This window comes from Otolemur garnettii, unplaced genomic scaffold (assembly GCF_000181295.1).
Source record: "Otolemur garnettii isolate 467f Iridium unplaced genomic scaffold, OtoGar3 scaffold00055, whole genome shotgun sequence".
Lineage (NCBI taxonomy): Eukaryota > Metazoa > Chordata > Mammalia > Primates > Galagidae > Otolemur > Otolemur garnettii.
Window position 1 is genome coordinate 2,303,219 of NW_003852450.1, and position 8,657 is coordinate 2,311,875.

General features: G+C 48.4%; 1 protein-coding gene across 2 annotated transcripts in view; it reads left to right on the top strand.

Moving 5' to 3' along the window:
• Positions 1 to 1,742: 1,742 nt before the first annotated feature.
• Positions 1,743 to 8,657, top strand: part of PIGR (polymeric immunoglobulin receptor) — an 18,860-nt gene continuing 11,945 nt past the window's right edge. Inside the window, exons 1-2 of one of the 2 annotated variants that reach the window (XM_023514598.1) lie at positions 1,743 to 1,873; positions 8,314 to 8,402. The gene's annotated coding sequence lies outside the window, so the exon portion shown is untranslated. The remainder of the gene's footprint in view (positions 1,874 to 8,313; positions 8,403 to 8,657) is intronic. The other variant, XM_003792206.3, reaches the window with a different exon arrangement.

The following is an 8,657-nucleotide window of genomic DNA, read 5'->3' on the forward strand; positions in this document are numbered from 1 at the left end:
CCAAATGGGCTTGGAGATTCCAGAGCCCTGCGGGCCTGCACCTTGCCTGTCCTGGATAGAGCTCTGGTGGTCCACAGTCTTGCTAACATCCATGTACCCTCCATTAAAGGAAACCACTGGCACACAGGAGCTATAAAGGGTGTTAGGAAAGTGGGGCTCTGCTGCATAGGATCCCCTAAAAGCCTCATAAAGATGCAGATCAGCCACAGCTACCTGCACTCACAAGCAAGGCAAGAGAGAGCTGAGGGGCCTGGAATTCCTACCCAAAGGAGCTCGGCAACATAGACAAGGAGGACCCAGAGTGGACCACACACCTCATAAGATGAGCAGGGATAAAGGCCCACGGGCCAGGCAGGACAAAGCTACTTCCTTCTGTGACAAAGCAAGACAGAAATAATGAGTCCCCCCTTCTCACTGCCTCAACAGCCACGTTGGCCACCCCCCACCCATGACCACTCTCCCGAGACTTACCATAAATCAGAGGAAAAAAGGGAGCCCAAAAGGAAGGAAAACCCAGGATGGGACTGACTTGTAAATCTGGAGTAAAATAATGAGGTATCATTGAATTGGACTGAGTTTGCCTGGAAGTACCTAGTAATTGTTTTTCGTACATCAGTCAGATTATGGGTTTAAAGTCTGAAATTAAGCTATGTAACAGAAAACGTGGTTGTTGTTGCCATCCAAGTCCATGATTGTGGATAAACACCACAAGTGAGTGAGTGGGTGGGAAACCAGAGAAGGGCTTGGACCACCTCTTATTGCTCTACTTCTCCTTTTCTCCTTCCTTTTCTGGGATTTGGCCTGTAGGTCACCGTAGGGAGAGCCCAGGTCAGGCCCGCACAGGTAGGATGAGGTGGGATCTCTATGTGTGTGTGGGGGGAAGGTGGCAAGGGAAGGAGGCCGTGTGTGTGTGTGTGTGTGTGTGTGTGTGTGTGCTGGGGTATGGGCTTCACTTGTGTAACACAGTATGGCCATGACCCTTTGGAGAACACCTGGGAGTCCCAGCCTGGTCATGTCCTGGGAGATCATCATGGACCCAGTAGGGAAGGACGTTGCCACTCCAGCTCAGCAGTTCAGTGCCCTCCGCGTGGTGGAGCCAAGCCTGGGCCCTAAGGGTTAGGGTTAGGGTCAGCCCTTTGGCGGGGAGCCCAGGAACACCTGAGTCTTTGATTATTTCAGGGAGTGAAAGGAGAAAACCCACAGTCTTCCGAGTTCCCGGAAGGTCTGCCTGCTGGTTTCTGAAAGCTCTGGGGTTGTTAAAAGGGGCTGTGCAGAAGGCATATAAAGGGTGGGCCTAGTCCAGGCTAAATATCTTAGGGGGCATGAGGGGGTTCCCGAGTGACCTGACACCAAAGACTAAGAGAGCCATTTGTGCCACCTATGCCCTGTCGAAAACTGTCAAGGTCACACCAAGCTTTGGGCCAGACATTTTAACTCCAATAACTGGCTATATCCACATTTGATATTACCGTCCTTCTTTTCCAGATAGAAGAAATATGACGGTGACTTGCCTAAAGTATTGCAACTAGAAGGTAGCAGGCTCTTCACTCCTGACGCTGTCCCTGCATCCCACGGCTGCCATGATGGAAGATTCCCAAGTAACAGTCTTCCCAAGGTCAAAGGAGCCAGCCAGGAAAGCTAAATGAAAGGAAAGCCAGAGATCTGTGCGGTCACGTGCCACAGGCTGGCCATGGTGCCTGTGGGAGAGTGGCCCTTTAAGAGCCCAGGTGTGGGTCAAGAACCGAGCACAGTTTCAGTTTTGGCAGCAGTATCCAGTGCCCTGCTGGCAGCTTCCTGAGAGACAGGGGTTACGGACTGGCCGGCAGGCTGTGCCCCTGAAACTGGATCAACAGGACAGGAGGAAGTGGCTAATGTAAGTGTGACTGCTGTGGGATCGCAGGATGGGGTGCTACCCACAGACAGCCCGGGGATGCTGGCTCAGGCAATCCCCCATATTCACAACTCCCAGTCTCTCAAAGAGGGGGCGAGGAGGACCAGGGGCAGCCTGTGTGACTGTGTGGTGGGGACCAGGGGTGCATAGCCTGGTGGGATGAAGAAGATGCAGGTGTGGGGCCCCCACCTTTTCTGAGAAATATCAGCGGTGAGAAGGAACATCTGTGATCAGCATATGTCGCTCTTCTCTTTAAGCTTAGTCCTCAAATTCCCTGACTCCTCCACAGCCCACTAACTGTGGGGCCTTGGGTGAGCCACCTAACCTCTCTGAGACTTAATTTCTTAATCTGTAAAGCAGGGATCCAAATAACACCTATGAGAAGACGTGTGTGAATCTCCCTGTAACTTCTAGAGTGAAATAGGAATGACTTGGTATTTTCAATTTAATCCAGTTACTCAAGGATTTTCTGAACACCAGGCAGACCTGGATTTAGACAGGGCACATAAAGGGCCCCACGTAGCAAATCCTCTTCCAGGGTTTGGGGTTTTCCACCTTCCACTTTGCAGAGAGAACATGTTCAGCCCGTTTTTCTGGGCTTCCAAGAGGTTCTGAAATCCTTTCCAATTTGAACCCAGCTTTGTTTCTGGCAAATTCCTGCCACCTGACATGTAAATGTATATCATCATATCATCATGCCCGGGCTACAGTCAGGACTAATGGGGTTCTTACAGGGTCACTGAGAAAGGTGGGCAGAGCCACCAGGCACAGGGAGCATTCCCAAGTTGAGATGCTTCCCCAGGCTCCACAGCCTGGAAGCCTCAAACATGGTCCTCCCCACCCCTTGCCTATCCTGAGAGCAATCTCAAGCCAGCTGTGGGATCTTCCAGTCCAAGGGCGGCAGCTAGTTCCATCCCCATCTCCCAAGTCCCTTTGTGTTCGTGCACCCGCCACACTGCATAGGGCCACCCAAGCTGCTCACGTTTATAGACAGCCTTTGCCATCACTCCCTCCTTTCACCAGGGGAATTCTAGGTTCCTCAACATCTGGATGGAGGATGTGCCAAAATCAGAGGTTTGGGTAGAAGGCAGCTATCTGTGGCCAGAAGTAGAGGGTTTTCCCAGAACCAGATCTGGAATCCTCTATTCATCCTTCTCCCTTTCCTGGATGGGGCGATGATGTAACTGAAAGGACACTGAACCAGGAGTCAGGAAAGCAGCTCAGTCTGCCTGTCCCTTAGCATCTCCAGGCTCTATGGTTTTAATTTAGACAAGTGGGATCCCACAGCCTTCCATTGAAACCCACTAACCGGGGCTTTCACAGCTTCTTCTCATTCCCATTTGATACAAACCTAGGAGGTAGGTGTCGTGATATAGTGATAACATTTCATAGTTGAGGAAACTAAGACTCCATGAGTTTGTGTGAGTGGTGTAACATTACCCAGGGAGTATGAATGACAACATTTTGGTACTGCTGTTTTGATATGGTCATGAGGACATATTGATGTCACCCAAAAAGCTACTCAACTTTAAAAAAATTATCACTCCTTATACACTGTGCACAACAGAGACCCTCACGTATGTCTTGCCCTCTCTCTGGGTGGACTGGGGTTGGAGTCCCAAAGTCACCGGCATTGACACAGTGTGATAAAATAGAAAGACGCTTTGGCAACAAGGAGTCTGGTTACAGGATACAAACATACCATACTCTATGCATAATAGATGCTAAATAAATGTCCAGAAGAAATTTCTGTTTTCACCTGCCCCTCAGTCCAGGTGCCTCTTCACAGAAGCTGTCTTTTCTGTGAAAGGTGGAAAAGAGAGAACTCAACGAAGTCTCTTCTCTAAGATTGGATGTCCTGCTCCTTCCTCTCACAGCAGATTTTCCTGGGGGTAGCTTAGTGGCTACAAGCCTATGCTCTTGATCCAGAATCCCATCTTGGCCCTTTGCGAGCGATGTAACCTTAGGCAAATTTCTTACCTCTCTGTGTCTCAATTATTGCACCTGTGAAATGGGGTTGCCCATTTTATCCTACCTCATAGGCTGCTGTGAGGATTAGACAAGTAACATTTGGAAAGCACTGGGAAAGAGCTTGATGTGTGTTTCTCTGACCTAGTCCATGGGGCCCGCTCGGACACGATAGTCCAACCTATCACCCCCAGTGTTATAGCTCCTTCACTCCCAGTGTTCAAAGGACACCCAGCAAGCAGGTTTCTATTCTGAGAAAGAGAAAAGGGAAGATTTTAGAGAGGAAAAGACAAAGAAGCTAACATTCCCTCAACGCCATACTAAGGACTTCATGTAAGTCATTACATTTCATCTCTGTACTAGGTCTAAGATGAGTTTACAGATGAGGCAATTCAAGTTTAAAGAGTTTAAATGACCTGCCCCCAAACACACAGCCACCCACTGAGAGAGCTGATAGCCAAGATGAGGAGTCAATACTCTGTGCCACTCTCAGTCAGGAGCACAGACCCCCTACCTTCCAGTCCCTCATCCTGTGTGACCTCTTCAAGACAGGAAAGTCAGGGACCATTATGCCCATTTTACAGGGTATAATGTTGAGGAAACTAAGTGAGTGATGTAACATTACCCAGGAAGTATGAACGACAACATTTTGGTACAGCTGTTTTGATATGGTCATGAGGACATTTTGATGTCACCTAAAAAGCTACGCAATTTAAAATTATTACTACTCATACACTGAGTAGGTAGTTTTCTAGGTATGGCAGTTAAGCCTGTAGGTTTTGCCCAAGTGGCAGAACACGATGCAGGACCCCAGAATCTGTTCCATCATCGAGGCTCCTCTTCATCTAACTGTTTCCAAGTTTACCATGGTCTATGCTTGGGCCCTACACCCAAGGGAAAAGAGATCGACAGTCTCCAGTGGACTCAGGCAATGCCTCTTCTGGAAGTAGGGGAAGGGTCTGCTCAGTCTAGGCCAAGGAAAGCCCTTGCCCCAGCCAGGCCTACTGCTCCCCACCCCTCTGAACTCCAGATATTCCTCACCTCTCCTCTTAGTTCATGCTCATAGACTATCAGAAACTGTCATGTGCCAACCTGGCTCCAAGTCCCTTGGCAAATGCTGTCTGTCCCTCTGCAGCCCCTGGGGGCTGACCAACTCACCTTCTCCTGGTAATAAAGAGATGAAAAGACCAGAATTGCTATAAAGTCATCAGACAACATGGCTCAGCAGAAGCCAAGCCAGGAACTAGAAATGGAGGAAACCTGAGTTGAGGTGAATAAAGGCCTGGACTCCACACCATGAGGGCTGAGGCATAGTCACTTTAGAGGAGCTAGTTAAATTAATTTTATAGGAACTGAAGAGGAGCTAGTTAAATTAATTTTATAGGAAGACAAACTCTATTCTCTAGTACAGCCTATACCCCTGCCCCTATCCACAATCATGGGGAAATACGTTATTAAAATATTGGGGCTCTAACTTAGTATACTGACAATGAGCTAGCACATCCCAGCCTCATAAGTGAAAAAACAACTATCTCCTAGTTTAAGAACCAGGAAAGACACCTTTATGCATAGTATACTAGCATATATGAGGTCAGACAATTAGCTTTGTGAACTCATCCTAAAAAAAACTCATTGCTGAACATCACTAAGGTCACATTCGAAGTACTCCCCATGGGAAGCTATGCACCAATGCCAGTGCCTAGTCCAAAGCAAACTCTTTTTCCAGAATGGCCATCAGAGCTGTTGTCGTACAAGGTATGAGAATTAAGTTTCTGAACTCATCCTAGAAAAAGTGCTAGGTACTGGCATTGATGCATAGTTTCCCAAGGGGTGTACTTTGAAAGTGATTGCAGTGATATTCAGGAATGAGGTATGTAGCCTTTTTCTAGGATGAATTCATGAACTTAATTGTCTGACCTGGTATATAATCCAACAGAACAGGCTTCTCTTGACCAGGCACGGTGGCTCATGCCTGTAATCCTGCCACTCTGGGAGGCCAAGGTGGATGGATTAACTGAGCTCACAGGTTTGAGACCAGCCTGAGCCAGAGCTAGATCCTGCCTCTAAAAATAGCTGGATGTTGTGGCCGGTGCCTGTAGTCCCAGCATCTTGTGAGGCTGAGGCAAGAGAATCACTTGAGCCCAAGAATTTGAGGTTGCTGTGAGCTATGATGCCAAGGCACTCTACCGAGGGCAACAAAGTGAAACTTTGTCTCCAAAAATAAAAAATAGAAAGAATAAAAATTTAAAAAAAGAAGAGGCCCCTCTGCTCATTCAAGGAATGATAATGGGGTAGTGATCTCAAATTCCAATTCTGCTGTCGGTCTTGGGGTCAAGAATCTCTCTAACCCTTAGATTTCCCATCTGTAACATGAGGACAAGGACATCTACCTCTTGGGTTGCTGTGCTAATGGAGAAGCCATATGAAAAAGAACCTAGCAAAGCACCTGGCACATGGCAGGTGCCCCAAAAATGTTACAATCTTTTCTGTTGGCTTGGCGCCTGTGGCTCAAGTGGCTAGGGCGCCAGCCACATACACCTAAGGTGGCGGGTTCAAATCCAGCCTGGGCCCGCCAAATGACAATGACAGCTGCAACCAAAAAACAGCCAGGCGTTGTGGCAGGCGCCTGTGGTCCCAGCTACTTGGGAGGCGGAGGCAGGAGACTCGCTTGAGCCCAGAAGTTGGAAGTTGCTGTGAGCTGAGATGCCACAGCACTCTACCCAGGGGGATAGCTTGAGGCTCTGTCTCAAAAAAAAAAAAAAAATCTTTTCCGTCTTCCTTAAGCAATTCCTTTAAATCCATCTCCAGCCACCTTGAAACTGAGGCCTCCCTGCAACTCAAATCCCTTAAGTTTGGGAGACTGGTTTTGAAAGGAATGGGTCTCTAATAATTCTCAAAGCATGGGGTCCTTTCAGCTGCTACCAGAGAAATTGTACTTTAAGTTTTAGCTTAGGGTAAAGAAGAGTTCATGAGACTGTGGGTGTCCTCTCCTGCCCATCATCTCCCCTGAGACTGGCTCTGTACTTCCTTGCCAAGGTCACCTTCTGCCAGTTTTGCCCTCCCAGCTGCACATGCTAATGCTCTCATTCCTCGCTTGAGACTATACAAAGGGCAAGGGCCCATGAACATGTGCCCCCTCCATGTGGACATGTAGAGCCACCCAAATGTGGCACAAAACAAGAAGAGTCTAGAATGGAAGGCAGGACTCTCACCTTGGAAAACCTGGCATCTGACCCCGTAACCCAGGGCAAGTCACTTTACCAATCCAGATGAGGGGGCTGCATCCCCCAGCTCAGCTCACTGGGAGGACCCACTTCTGTCTCACAGAAATATTAGGAAACTTGCTTATCCAGAGGTCAGGGAAGGGACAAAAACCAAGGACAGCCACTGCTGGTTTGGGCTCTTAAAAGCAGGTGGGGTTTTGTCCACCCACCTGTGCTGCACCCACCCTGCACAAATGGCAACTGGTAGATTCCCCAGGACATTGCCACCAGCCCATCTCAGCTGTTCCAAAAAAGACAGACTTTCTGGCCTTCTGAAAGCTGCTGCCACCTGGGAGCGTCTCTCATGGCCGCCTGCGGTGCCCACTCAGGTAATACCCCCCTAGGGTCCCTTGAGCACACTCAGGTTGGAGCTGACTGGCATTTGGCTGAGGCCCCACTTCAGGAGTTAATTATTGTCCTGGTAAAGAAAATCTAGAGCAATTAACCAGACTCAGAGAGCCTCCAAGTTGCCATCTGACACCCATATCTCTCCCTACCCCCTCCATTTACTCTTCCAAAGAACTGGAGAACAGAATACCTTTATCTCCACAAGGAAATAAAAGGGTTCCTTGCTGGGAAATCCCCCTGCGGAAAAGAAATAACCAAGATAAACAACTCTATTGCCTTTGGCTTACGCTGGGGAACAGTCTCTGGGAGCAGGAGCAGAGGCCAAGCTGTGAGGGAGACCTGGAGATAATGTCCAGCTTCCTCCTGCTTCCCTGCTCTTATCTTTATAGGTGCTCATTACTGCACAGGGTTGATGACCAGTTAACACTCTCTTTGTCAAGTTTACTCTAAAGTTTAAAGTTTGTCAAAGTCTGTGGGAAAGTAGGGACCGTTGTTCTCTCCTCCTCTGGTCCCCTCTAGGCTGTAGGTTGGGTTCCAAGGACAGCTGCTGTCAGGGCAGGCCCTGGGACCCTCAAGCCTCCCCAGACCTGAGCTGTGTCCATGGGGGTGACCAAGGCCACATGGGCTACCCGCTCTAAGTGGTCTGATCTTGAATTCTCCATCTTTGTCTGTCTGACCTCATCAGGCAAGCGTCCAACGACTATATAACGCCTTCCTTTTTAACCCTGACTCTATAAATAACCAAGGAGCTGGGAAACCTTGGGCCTATCATTTAGCAGCTCAAGATCTCAATTTTCTTATCCGTAAAAATGGTGTGATTATATCCATCTATCTGGTTTCCAGGGAAGTGATAAAGCTCAAATGAAATAGTCCCAGTGACGTGCTTGGTTAAGAAACAGAGGCTCTGCAGATAACAGGAAGGAGCAGAAGGGGTAAGCATTCTGTCACAGTTGAGGTGGACGCAGTACACTGGAAAAGTTGAGAGCATGAACTTTGGAGTCAGGCAAAGCTAGGCTCAAATCTTCCCCTCCCTACTCTGTCCCCCTCACCACATACTTAACCCCTGTGTGACACTGAGAAAAGTACCTTAACCTTTAAGCTCTTATTTCCTCTGGTGCAAAATGTGGATAAGAATATCCACCATATAGGATTGATATCCACTTTAAAGGAGATAACACAGGTGAATG